Raw genomic sequence first — 12,049 nt, 5'->3', positions numbered from 1 at the left:
GTTTGCTGATTCGATCATTTTGAAAGACTCACACATTTATTGGATATTGAAATTGATGCATGTATGACCACCATTAGGCAGACAGTAGAAATGGGTGCAATCAGTTGCAGTTATGTGCAGCTTCGCTATACTGTCCTCGTGGCACTGTACAAAAAGGAATCTGACAAAAGCACCAGGGATTCAGCAAGATGTTTCTCTGAAGTCTCTTTGCTGCCTTTCTTCCAGAAAATTCTCTTCACCTTCCCAAGTGGAGCTGATTTACTAAAGGCAAATAGACTGTGCACTTTGCAAAGTACAGTTGCACTCCGCAAGTGCAATTGCTCTAGAGCTTAGTAAATGAGCTGCTGACTTCCATAATCCAATCATGTGCAAGCAAAAAAGCTGTTTTTTTTTAATTTCCTTGCACGTGATTGGGTATTCTTTGCAAAGCTGAACTTTACCTCATTTACTAAGGTAAGGGTGTAACATCAGAGGAAGGAATGTTCTGAAACACAGGGGTTGATTTACCAAAGTCAAATACACTGTGCACTTTGCAAAGTGAAGTTGCACTCTGTAAGTGAAGTTGCTCCAGACCTTAGTAAATGAGGTAAAGCTCCATTTTGCAAAGAATACCCAATCACTTGCAAGAAAATTATAAAAAAAAAAAGCTTTCTTGCTTGCACATGATTGGATAATGGAAGTCAGCAGCTCATTTACTAAGCTCTGGAGCAACTACACTTTGCAAAGCGCAGTCTATTTGACTTTATTAAATCAACCCCTGTGTTTCAGAACTTCCTTCCTCTGATGTTACACCATCTAGAAGCTGGCATGTGTGTCTCCCTTTTCATTAGCCATCCCATAGGGGTAAATTGCAGTGGCCATTTTGGGATAGTCTGAAATACATTGCTGGCAAGCTGTTGGGAATAGCAGTGACCTCTAGTGATAGAGAACAGTCTGTGTGGCATAATACACAATGCTGCCACATACCAAGTGAATATGTTTGCTTTGCAAATTGAAGTAGTTTTGCAGCGCATGTACACAATAGGCAGCAAAGCTTCTAATGTGGCTACAATATCTGCAGTGGCTGGGAGATAAAAAAAGAACAAAGCTTCTGGCTGATGTTCATAGCAAATATTAACAAGGTACACAGGACAAATTCTGCCACCCGTACAGTATCCTGGTCAGCAAATTCTGCATTTTTTCACAAGAGCTCAACTCACCCAGGAAACTCAGAAGTAACTTGTTTTTTTAAGTCTCCGAGTACCGGAACGAGTCTCCAGGAAAAAAAATATTACAGAATCTATGCATGCTTAGTGTGCTGGGTCTGTAACAGGGGCGCACTGACAACTCATGGGGCCCCCAGTCAATAGGGGATCATGAGGCCCCTGTGTCCTCGCCCACACCCAAAAAAGCCTATGAAAAAGACAATGAAAGGTACCAGGGGTATCTCATGGGGCACCCTACTGACTCCGGGCCCTTGGGCAATGCCCAAGCGCCCAAATGGTCAGTTCGCCCCTGGTCTGTAATAAATCCTTGGCTTCTCCTGTTCAAATTGCTGGTGTTACATCTTATGCCTCTGCCACAATTAAAAAATGGCTGAGCAGATTGACGTGTGACTGTGTGTGGTGAAGATGGGCTGAACCACATTGCGAGCCTCCATTGTGTGGAAGTACAAAACACAGGGCTGCATGGAGGATCGAGGTTAGCAGGTGAAGCAGGCTATTCACAGTGGGGCTGGCTCTGCCTGCTCAAGGTATGCCGCAGGCTGTGAAGACAACTGAGTGGCCAAACAGACAAGCTGAACAAAAGTGGAACTAAACCCATCAATTTAACTGCTTCCCAAAACAGTTACATTCAAGGCAAGCCATGAATGGCAACCGTCACAGTTGCTTGTGCTCTCAATGGACTAACAAGCCATCAAATGACTTGTCATAACTAATCACATGTGCAGCACCAGGGCAACTGCAGATCAAACAGAGAATTGGATGGCAGCATCCTTAGCTATTAAATAAGGAAGGTTTAGTTCCACTTTAATAAGCTCTGGAAGTTCTTAAAGGAGAAGTATAGCCAAAGCTCTTTGGGCTTTACTTCTCCTGGGAATCACAGGAGTGCATTTCGTTCTGCACTCCTGTGATAGTTGTCAGCCGACAGCAGGCTAAAGCTTTCCGACTATATGGTTGAGATCCACCCAGAAGCCTGAACCGACACTTGGCTCAGCCTCTCAGTGATCCCCTGAGAGCCTGAGCCAGCCTCTCCTGCCCCCTCCACAGCCCAGCGGCCCAGTAAGCGCTGGAGGGGCAGAGCAGAGAGCTGGAGACTGAAAGCCATCAGCTCTCTGCTCACGGAACACTGAGAATTGAGTGATCAGCGGTCTTTGATCGATCAGTTGTCAGTCTTAGAGCTGGCGAAGGCAGATGCAGCATCAGATCAATGCTGCATCCACCTAGGTGAGTATATTTTTTTAAATTTAACCAATGTTTCTCTTTTAAAATTGATCATATTGGAATATATGTGTTTCTGGAAGTTCTTAAAATCGATCATATTGGAATATATGTGTTTGTATAAGTTGCATGATAATATTTTTAGCAAACTTCAAGCTTATTAAAATCAGAACACCATTATCATATTAACCGCTTCCCCTCCAACCTATAGCACAAGTACTGCTACAGGGCTGCAGGGCTGCACAAAATCACACACACACACATACACACATATATATATGTGTGTGTGATTTGCATTTCCGGGTAGGGTGCACGCCATTGGCGGCTGCAGATGTCAATCACTGGGTCCCAGCCGGAGATTCCCCGCCGGCACCTGGCGATCACCTTATAACACTGAGGGGGGAGACCTGTATGTAAACAACACAGGTCTCTCTCCTGCCAGCAATAACATGCTGCTGTGTATGTCTCTGCACAGCAGAGACATACACAGCAGCATGTTTCCCTAGTAAAACACACACAGCACATGATGTAAAACAGCACACAGTTAACCCTTTGATCGCCCCAGATGTTAACCCCTTCCTGCCCAGTGTCATTAATACAGTGTCAGTGCTTTTTACTAACACTGATCACTGTATTAGTGTCATTGGGATGTCAGTGGCAGTTAGTCATTTCCCACCCAGTGTCAGAATACCCGCCGCAATCCCGCTATAAGTCGCTGATTGGCACCATTACTAGTATAAAAAAAAATCCCAGTATATATACCGCCATTTGTAGATGCTATAATTTTCACGTAAAACAATTAATTTACACATATTGGGATTTTTTTTTAGCAAAGACATGGAGCAGAATACATTTTGGCCTAAATTTATGAAGAAATTAGATTTTTACTGGACATGTTTTATAGCAAAAAGTCAAAAATACTGTTTTGTTTTCAAAATTGTCAGATTTTTGTATTTATAGCACAAAAAATAACAGCCGCACAGGTTATCAAATACCACCTAAAGAAAGCTCTATTTGTGGGTAAAAAGGATGTACATTTCTTTTATGTACACTGTTGCATGACCGTGCAATTGTCAGTTAAAGTAACGCAGCGCGGTATAGCAAAAAATGGACTGGTCAGGAACGGGGGTAAATCCTGTGGAGGGAAAGTGGTCAAGTTAGAAATAATTCAACTATTAAAAGTGTATGTTTTTTGAGCAGGGAAGGATTCATATCCCTATCAAGTTATTTTTTGCAGTCTTTGTTTTCCTGGAAAGATATCCAATAAAGAGGAACTTTACCCATAACAACTTGATAAAAAAATAAGGTTCTTTAGCAAGGAACATACACTTACCGGCCTCTTTATTAGGTACACCTGTTCAATTGCATGGTAACACAAACTTGTGGTAACACAGATTGCTAATCAGCCAATCACATGGCAGCAACTCAATGCATTTTTAGTGAAGACAACTTGCTGATGTTTAAACCGTGCAACAGAATGGGGAAGAAAGGGGATTTAAGTGACTTTGAACGTGGCATGGTTGCTGGTGCCAGACAGGCTGATCTGAGTATATCAAAAACTGCTGATCTACTTGGATTTTCACACACAACCATCTTTAGGGTTTACAGAGAATGATCCAAAAAAAAGAAAATATTCAGTGAGCGGCAGTTGTATAAACGAAAATGCCTTGTTGATGTCAGAGGTCAGAGGAGAATGGGCAGACTGGTACCAGATGACCTATAGTCACCTATTTATGGTGTACCTAGGTTACACCTTAGATTTATTATTTTGGGGGCATTTCACTGTTATCCATGATTTTGGATTTTTCATGTGCATTCTACTCTATATTTATTTTTTTGTAGATTCTGTTTTATATGTTTGATTTGTGATGTTTTTTGTTGTTCTTTTGGTGTTATGATTTTTGATTAAGGGATGTATTCATTTATAGCGCAGCACCTAATAATTTCTATTTGACAATTTTCTATTGTGTTCTGTAAATTGCCACCAGCATTGTTCCTGTTTCTTCTTGCTGGAGGCGGATATTTTGCTGAAGCCAAGAGCCCCTGAGCTGCAGTAAATCTTTAGGCCGTCAGCAGATCAGCCTCTACTAATCTGGTACATTGCCTAAAAATAGAGAGCAACTGAGCATGTGCAGAGCAAGGTGGGATAGTATACTACTGGATTTTAAACCGTATAGGCACTCATCTTTAATGTTTTACATAGATATACCTGGAAAAGGGGCCAGTGTGAAGAAATCTAGCGGGACTTTTCTGGCTAAAGTTCCATTTTAACTTTCTGTTCTGGAGATGTAACAGGAAGTTATAGAAAATCTCAAAAAGTAAGTGGAATTCCTGTCTTAAGCTGACCATACATGGTACAATCTAGTTGCACAATCTCTATACACCCTACCTAACAATACAATCAATTTATATCCAATCACTCATGGTTGCTGATAGATCTAAAAGAGATTGTACAATCAGACTGTTACATATACAGTCAGCTTTAGACAATTATTAGAAAAACATTTGTTCCCATTGAAAGATTTTTGCCTTCACCTCTTGCTCTGGTGACAACTCAAAAATGCTGGATTTCTCCCAGCAGGATGCAGATCACAACAAAAACTCTTCTTTCTTTTTTTTAGCTGTATTTTAAAAAAAATTAAACAAACACTCTATTGAACTTTATGCACCGCAGCACATTGCATTGACATGCATTGAAATGTGTTGTGCAGCACAAAACTGCTGCAATCTATGACAATCTTTTATTGAATACATTAAAACCACTCACAATTAATACATACAGTAGTACCTACTGTAATGCCGACATGAGTGACGAGTCAGATCGTCCTTGCTCTGACCTACACGTTTCACCACAATCTGACGTCATCAGGGGCTCAGAGACAATAATTATTCTCTTTGTGCCCATGCATTGATCAATGCTTATCCATTAGAATATCATCAATGCAGTAAAAAAAACAAAATTAGTTCTGTAACAATAATAGGAACAATGACATACGGATTCTAGGTGATATACACATTTAGGCCGCATTCACAGTTGCAAATAGGACAGTTAACAATTAGATCCAGGAGACCCAGCGGGAGTTCCCAGTGATTAGCTGCAGGTGGAAGCCCCATTGAAAGCAATGGGAGGCCAACAGCTTCCACATGTATTTGCGGCCGCTCACATGTAATCGATTGCCTGCGAATGATCGGCCTGGATGCAGACAGCTTGTGTCCATGGCCAATCATTCGCAAGTAAATGCTGCTTGAGAAATTACATGCGAGCAGTAAGGACTAGCTGTAAGAGCCCTCACCCTTCCTCCATTGCTTTTAATAGGGCTTTCAGTCCATCATCCAATTGCTGGGAACCCCTGCTGGGTCTCCCGCATCTAACAGGTAACAGCTACATTTACAAATGGGAATAGGGTCTTATTGTGTTGTAATACCAAACTGGTTTACAGGGTATTTCCACTTTTGCAATCAAATTTTAGAAATTCTACTATGTGTGTTATCTGTTCCCATTTACACAGCATACCTAAAACATTTTAAGAAATATACTGTATTTTTTTACCTTTTAAATGCATCTAAGGAAAATGTGTAGTGGCTGATTCTAGGAATGTCTGGACAGGCTCACAGTGTCTTTGTCCCCACATAGACCAAGCTATACCTTATTGCAGGAAGAAAATTTCTAAATGTATAACTCGTTGTTAGGCTAGACGATGTTCAGTTGATAATGAATTATTCTACAGCCCCCCTCCTAAACATTACAAAGCAGGAAGAGCATGTAAGAAATTTAAGCAAGTAAGAGGCACTTAAAAAGGTACTTGCTGTATGTTGCTTTAAGCGTCGTGACGTCAGAGCCCCTCCCCTATGCGTTACGCCACCAGGTCACGTGATCTGGTGGCGTAACACGTAGGGGAGGGGCTCTGACATCACAACGCGTCGGGTTGCTGGGGCAACGAGGCACGCCCCCCTCATTCTGGTCGCACTTCAGGGAGCGCAGCCTTTGTCTCCGGCGGGCGCAGAGCGCGGGAAGCCTAGTGCCCGCGCTGCGCCTGCCGGGGGGGTGCGCGGAGACACCCTGGCGGCCTGCGCTGGGGATTCCCAGCGGGGTGCCTGACTCCTCAGTGGCTTCACCCAGGAGAGGTGCTACCCGCACCACAGGGGGTGTTTCCTCCCATCCTGCACAGCCTTTGATGTAGGCTGTTGCAGGACACAAGGAATCTTCAAGGGGGGAGGGAGGGGTGGATCAAAGAGAGAGCATTGAGAAGGGACAGCAGGCAAGGGGGAATGGGGGGACCGTGACACACGGATTTAATGACATGTTTGCAGCAGTAATATAATTGCAGAGATATCGTTATGCACTCTTTCGAAGCTGGACTGTTATTTATTTAATATTTATTTATTCACATTTTTGCAATTGGTAGTGGAGTGTGATACCACTTCTGACTTTACACTTAAAAAGGTAACAAGCAATTTTTAATCTAAATTATGCTATGCTAATGGGAAAATGTAACGAATACAATGTAAAGTAGATGAGATCCCAATTTGGCTGCAAAAGTTAAAATTTGCTTTAAAGTGTTACTAAACCCAGGACCCAAACCCACAAAATGGAAGTGCAATTATTTTAGTTAATATAAACTGCTAAATACCTTTTCTCATCAGCAGTTAGAGCAGTCTTGTGACTTCTGTCAGTGTTCAGCAGAGCACTAGTTAAAGCTTGTAGAAGGAGTTTTCTTTCTACTCTAGGAGGATGCAGTACTCCTGACTTCTGTATGGACAGGACTGATTGGCCCTGTGCTGATCACATGCACTCTCCCATGAAAAAAAAAACTCTCTAGCAATACACTAAACTGAGCATGTGCAGAATGGCTACAGTTCAGTCTATAAGATGTGGACATCTGAACAAGAGGAGGAGTAGAGAAGTCAGGATCAAACGGCCTTTTTACACAATGGGAAGGATTAACCCCCTTAGGTTCAACAGTGAGTATAACAAGCATGCTTTACTGCATATACAGACTGATTGTACTGTTGTGGGTTTAGTAACACTTTAACTTTTAACTAATAAAATTCCTTCGTGTATGTACTACCTTATTTTCCGGCGTATAAGACGACTTTTTACCCCTTGAAAATCTTCTCTAAAGTCGGGGGTCGTCTTATATGCCGGTATACAGCATGCTGACACTTTTTAGGGTGGCGGCGTGGTGCCGCCGCCGCCCCCCCCTTCCAACGGAAGGGACACTAAGTACAGGGGTGGGCAGGGGCTGCTGTCTCTTACCTGGCTCCGGTCCCACGACGATCCGGTCCAGGAAGCACGGCTGCTCCTTCATTCGGTTCGGCCACTGGATGTTCACGTGGCTGCTCAGCTCCGCCTCCTCACCGGTGATTGGCCGCCAGAACTGTAGCTCAGGAAAGGCACACAGGCGGCCAATCACCGGCGAGGAGACGGAGCCGAGTGGCCCCGCGAAAATCGAGTGAAGGAGCGGCCGGTAAGTGTGCCGTCCAGAGGTGCTGCTGCAACCACATATGCTGGCTGCAGCAGCACCATACTAGAACAGGGGTCAGCAAGTGTAATTGGTGTCAGTGGGAGGAATAGTGCCCCATCATTGGTATCACTGATACCAATGATGGGGCATTATTCCTCCCACTGACACCAACGAGGGGGCACTATTCCTCAGCCCCCACTGACACCAACGATGGGGCACTATTCCTCTCCCCCCACTGACAACAACAATGGGGCACTATTCCACCCCCCACTGACACCAATGATGGGGCACTATTCCACCCCCCACTGACACCAATGATGGGGCACTATTCCACCCCCCACTGACCCCAATGTTGGGACACTATTCCTCCCACTGACACCAATGATGGGACACTATTCCTCCCACTGACACCAATGTTGGGACACTATTCCTCCCACTGACACCAATGATGGGGCACGATTCCTCCCACTGACACCAAAGATGGGGCACTATTCCTCCCACTGATACTAATGATGGTGCACTATTCCTGCCACTGACACCAAAGATGGGGCACGATTCCTCCCACTGACACCAATGATGGGGCGTATTCCTCCCACTGACACCAATGATGGGGTGCTATTCCTCCCACTGACACCAATGATGGGGCACGATTCGTCGCTCTGACACCAATGATGGGGCACTATTCCTCCCACTGATACCAATGATGGGGCACTATTCCTCCCACTAATACCAATGATGGGACACTATTCCTCCCACTGACACCAATGATGGGGCACGATTCTTCCCACTGACACCAATGATGGGGCACGATTCTTCCCACTGGTGTGCATTGGAAGAGGGGTAGTCTTATACGGCGAGTATAGCCCAAACACTACATTTTAACAGGAAACGTAGGGGGTCGTCTGATACGCCCAGTCGTCTTATACGCCGGAAAATACGGTACATTTCTTATCAGTGCAACCTGCTCAACATCTTGCTTGGTTTTCAGAAATGTCTGTTCATCAGGGGCATCCCTATGGTTGGTGACACCCAGTGCGGTAACACTTGGAGTTGTTCCTCCGACGATCCCTGCAGGATGGATCGGATCTGCAGATTGAGCATAATGGATTGGAGTCCGATCCATTATGCTCCCCAATCCACAGATCCGATTCATCCTGTGGGGATCGTCGGCTTGCAACTTATACGTGGTTAACTGATCTCTCCACGAGCTCCATGAAAAGGAAAGTTTTAAAGCAAGCCGACAATCCTCGCAAGATGGATCTGATCTGCAGATTTGGGAGCATAATGGATTAGACTCCGATCCACTATGCTCAATCCGCAGATCCGATCCATCTTGCGGGGATCGTCAGCTTGCTTTAAAACTTTCCTTTTTGTGGAGCTTATGGAGAGGGTCCGGTGTCACCCCGTGCGATAGGTGTCACCCGGTTTGGCGCGCACCCCCTGCACCTGCCTAGGGATGCCACTGCTGTCCATGATCTTTATATCGATATTAAATGCTCAAACTGATCTCATTTTACACACTACAACTATTCTCTTAGATCATTCTTTTCATTGACTGTAATTCACTGGTTTGGGTGTGATTAACAAATGAGGGCTGTGGTTTGTGGCATCGAGAGCCCCTCGGGGATAGGTGGGCTTCTTGCAGCAGGAAAGGATTCAATCATTGTAACAGCAGGAGCAACTATTAAATTCCCGGGGAAATGACCTACAAATGGAAAAAAATCTGCACAACCTATAATGGAGACAGCATGGTTTCCAAGGGAAGCTAGTTTGCTTTTAGAATTTCAATAAATTAATAAAAATAACAAAATCCAGACATTACTGACACTTAAAAAATCACGTTTTGGATGACAGACAAAAACATACTGAAGCAGAAAGATAATAAAATTGCTGCCCTGCCAAGCTTGAAATGCTAATGTGGAATTGAATGAGTCTTACAAAAAGCTTTGTTCAAATGTTTCTTTGATGAAATATCAACCTGACAAGGATTTTTTACCCACTTCATCTGTTAGCATACCTCTTTTCATAGTGCTGCATGCAACATTTTCCTTCTGGCTGTTTGTCATGATATAATAACACCACAGAGTTTTACTATTTGAGTACTTTACAAAAAATGAACAATCTAAAGAGTGCTAATTAGAATATATATTCATGGACATGCTTTTTCATGTGTTTGTGTAACCTGTATAGCAGCCTACACTCAGCAACATAGTAAAGAAATAAACTTCCATTTAACGCTTTCACTGAAAGAGCCATTTTTGTGTTTTTTGCATGTTTAAAAAATAATTTTAAGCCCGAAGATCAGTTAAAACCTCATATTATATTTTCTGAAAGCAGAAACCCTGGATAATAAAATAGTTGTAGTTCCAATTTTTATTTCACACAATATTTGCGCAAAGATTTATCAAATGCTAAATTATAGTAAACATATATTCATTTTAGGGCACAAAGATGCAAAATCTTACTAATTTTTTTAAAAAATATTTATTTATTTCAGGTACTTAGTACCACTATTTAAAAAGATACACAGAATAAGTTATAATTAAAAGGAAAGATCCAGTAAGGTTCTAATAACCAACAATTAACACTAAAGAACAAATTATTTATTTCAGGTACTTATATAGCGCCGTCAATTTTACGCAGCGCTTTACATATATGTTGTACATTCATATCAGTCCCTAACCCTCATGGGGCGTACAATCTAAGGTCCCTAACTCACATTCATACATACACATACTAGGGCCAATTTAGACAGGATCCAATTCACCTACCAGCATGTCTTTGGAGTGTGGGAGGAAACCGGAGTACCCAGAGGAAACCCACGCAGGCACAGGGAGAACATGCAAACTCCAGGCAGGTATGAAAGATGATGTTGTGCTGATTAAGTAGAAACCCAACATGTCAAGCTTTAAATTTGAGAGTGCCGGCAAAATGGCAACAAATTTCAGTACCCTATATTTTCCATAGATAACTCTTTAACCACTTGCCCTCCAGAGGATTTACCCCCCTTCTGGACCAGGCCATTTTTTGCGTTACGGCACTACGTTACTTTAACTGACAATTGCTCAGTCATGCAACACTGCACCCAAATTAAATTTACAACTTTTTTTTCCCAACGAATTGAGCTTTCTTTGATCGCCTGTGCATTTTTAATTTTTGCGCTATAGAAAAAAAGACCAACAATTTTGAGAAAAAAACAATATTTTTGACTTTTTGATATTAAACATGTCCAGTAAAAAAAATGTAAAAAATCTAATTTCATCATAAATTTAGGCCAAAATTTATTCTGCTATATGTCTTTGCTAAAAAAAATCCCAATATGTGTAAATTAATTGGTTTACATGAAAGCTATAGCGTTTACAAATGGTGGTATATATACTGGAATTTTTTAATTTTACATTTTTTACTAGTAATGTCAGCGATCAGGGACTTAAAGCGGGACTGCGGTAGACATTCTTACACCTGGGGGGGACTGACCTGGTGTCATTGACATCCCCAGTGACACCAATACAATGATCAGTGCTAAAAAAAAGCACTAACATTGTACTAATGGCACTGGACAGGAAGGGGTTAACATGAGGGGTGATCAAAGGGGTAACTGTGTTGTTTTACATTGGGCTGTGTCCGTGTGCTTCACTGTAAGCACACTGCTTTGTGTGGAGGTGCTGTGCACAGCCATCCAAAGAAGTGTGCACGAGCTGACAGGGAGGAGAACTGTTTTGTTTACAAACAATTCTCCTCCCTGTCGGAGATGCTCGGCAATCACCGGCCGGGACCCACTGATTGACAGCCGTGGCCGCAAACAGCGGCGCGGGTAGGGCACATGCCCCCTACCCGTAAATGCAAAATCACGTATATATACGTGCTTTTGTGCACCCGTGCCGCCCTGTAGCAGTATATCTGCTATAGGGTGGTTGCAAAGCGGTTAAAAGCCCCTACAAATCATCATTTTAGAGTTACATGTGACTATTGGCCCTGGAATTATTGCTCTTCCCCATGTATTGCAAGCAACATTTTTATACAATGGCTCCCCCTACTTGTGCGTTTACATTTGTGTGTACATGCACGTGGCAGTGGGCTTAAAATTTTTGAAGGGGGTTTAAGTGCGTGGGTTTAATTTTATTTTTTTAAAAAATTTTTTGTTACTTTCATTAAAAATGTTAT

Source organism: Staurois parvus, unplaced genomic scaffold (assembly GCF_062004578.1).
Source record: "Staurois parvus isolate SC_StPar_1 unplaced genomic scaffold, SC_StPar_1.0 ptg000152l, whole genome shotgun sequence".
Classification (NCBI taxonomy): domain Eukaryota; kingdom Metazoa; phylum Chordata; class Amphibia; order Anura; family Ranidae; genus Staurois; species Staurois parvus.
The sequence above is the reverse complement of the archived record's forward strand: the minus strand, read 5'-3'. Positions refer to the sequence as shown.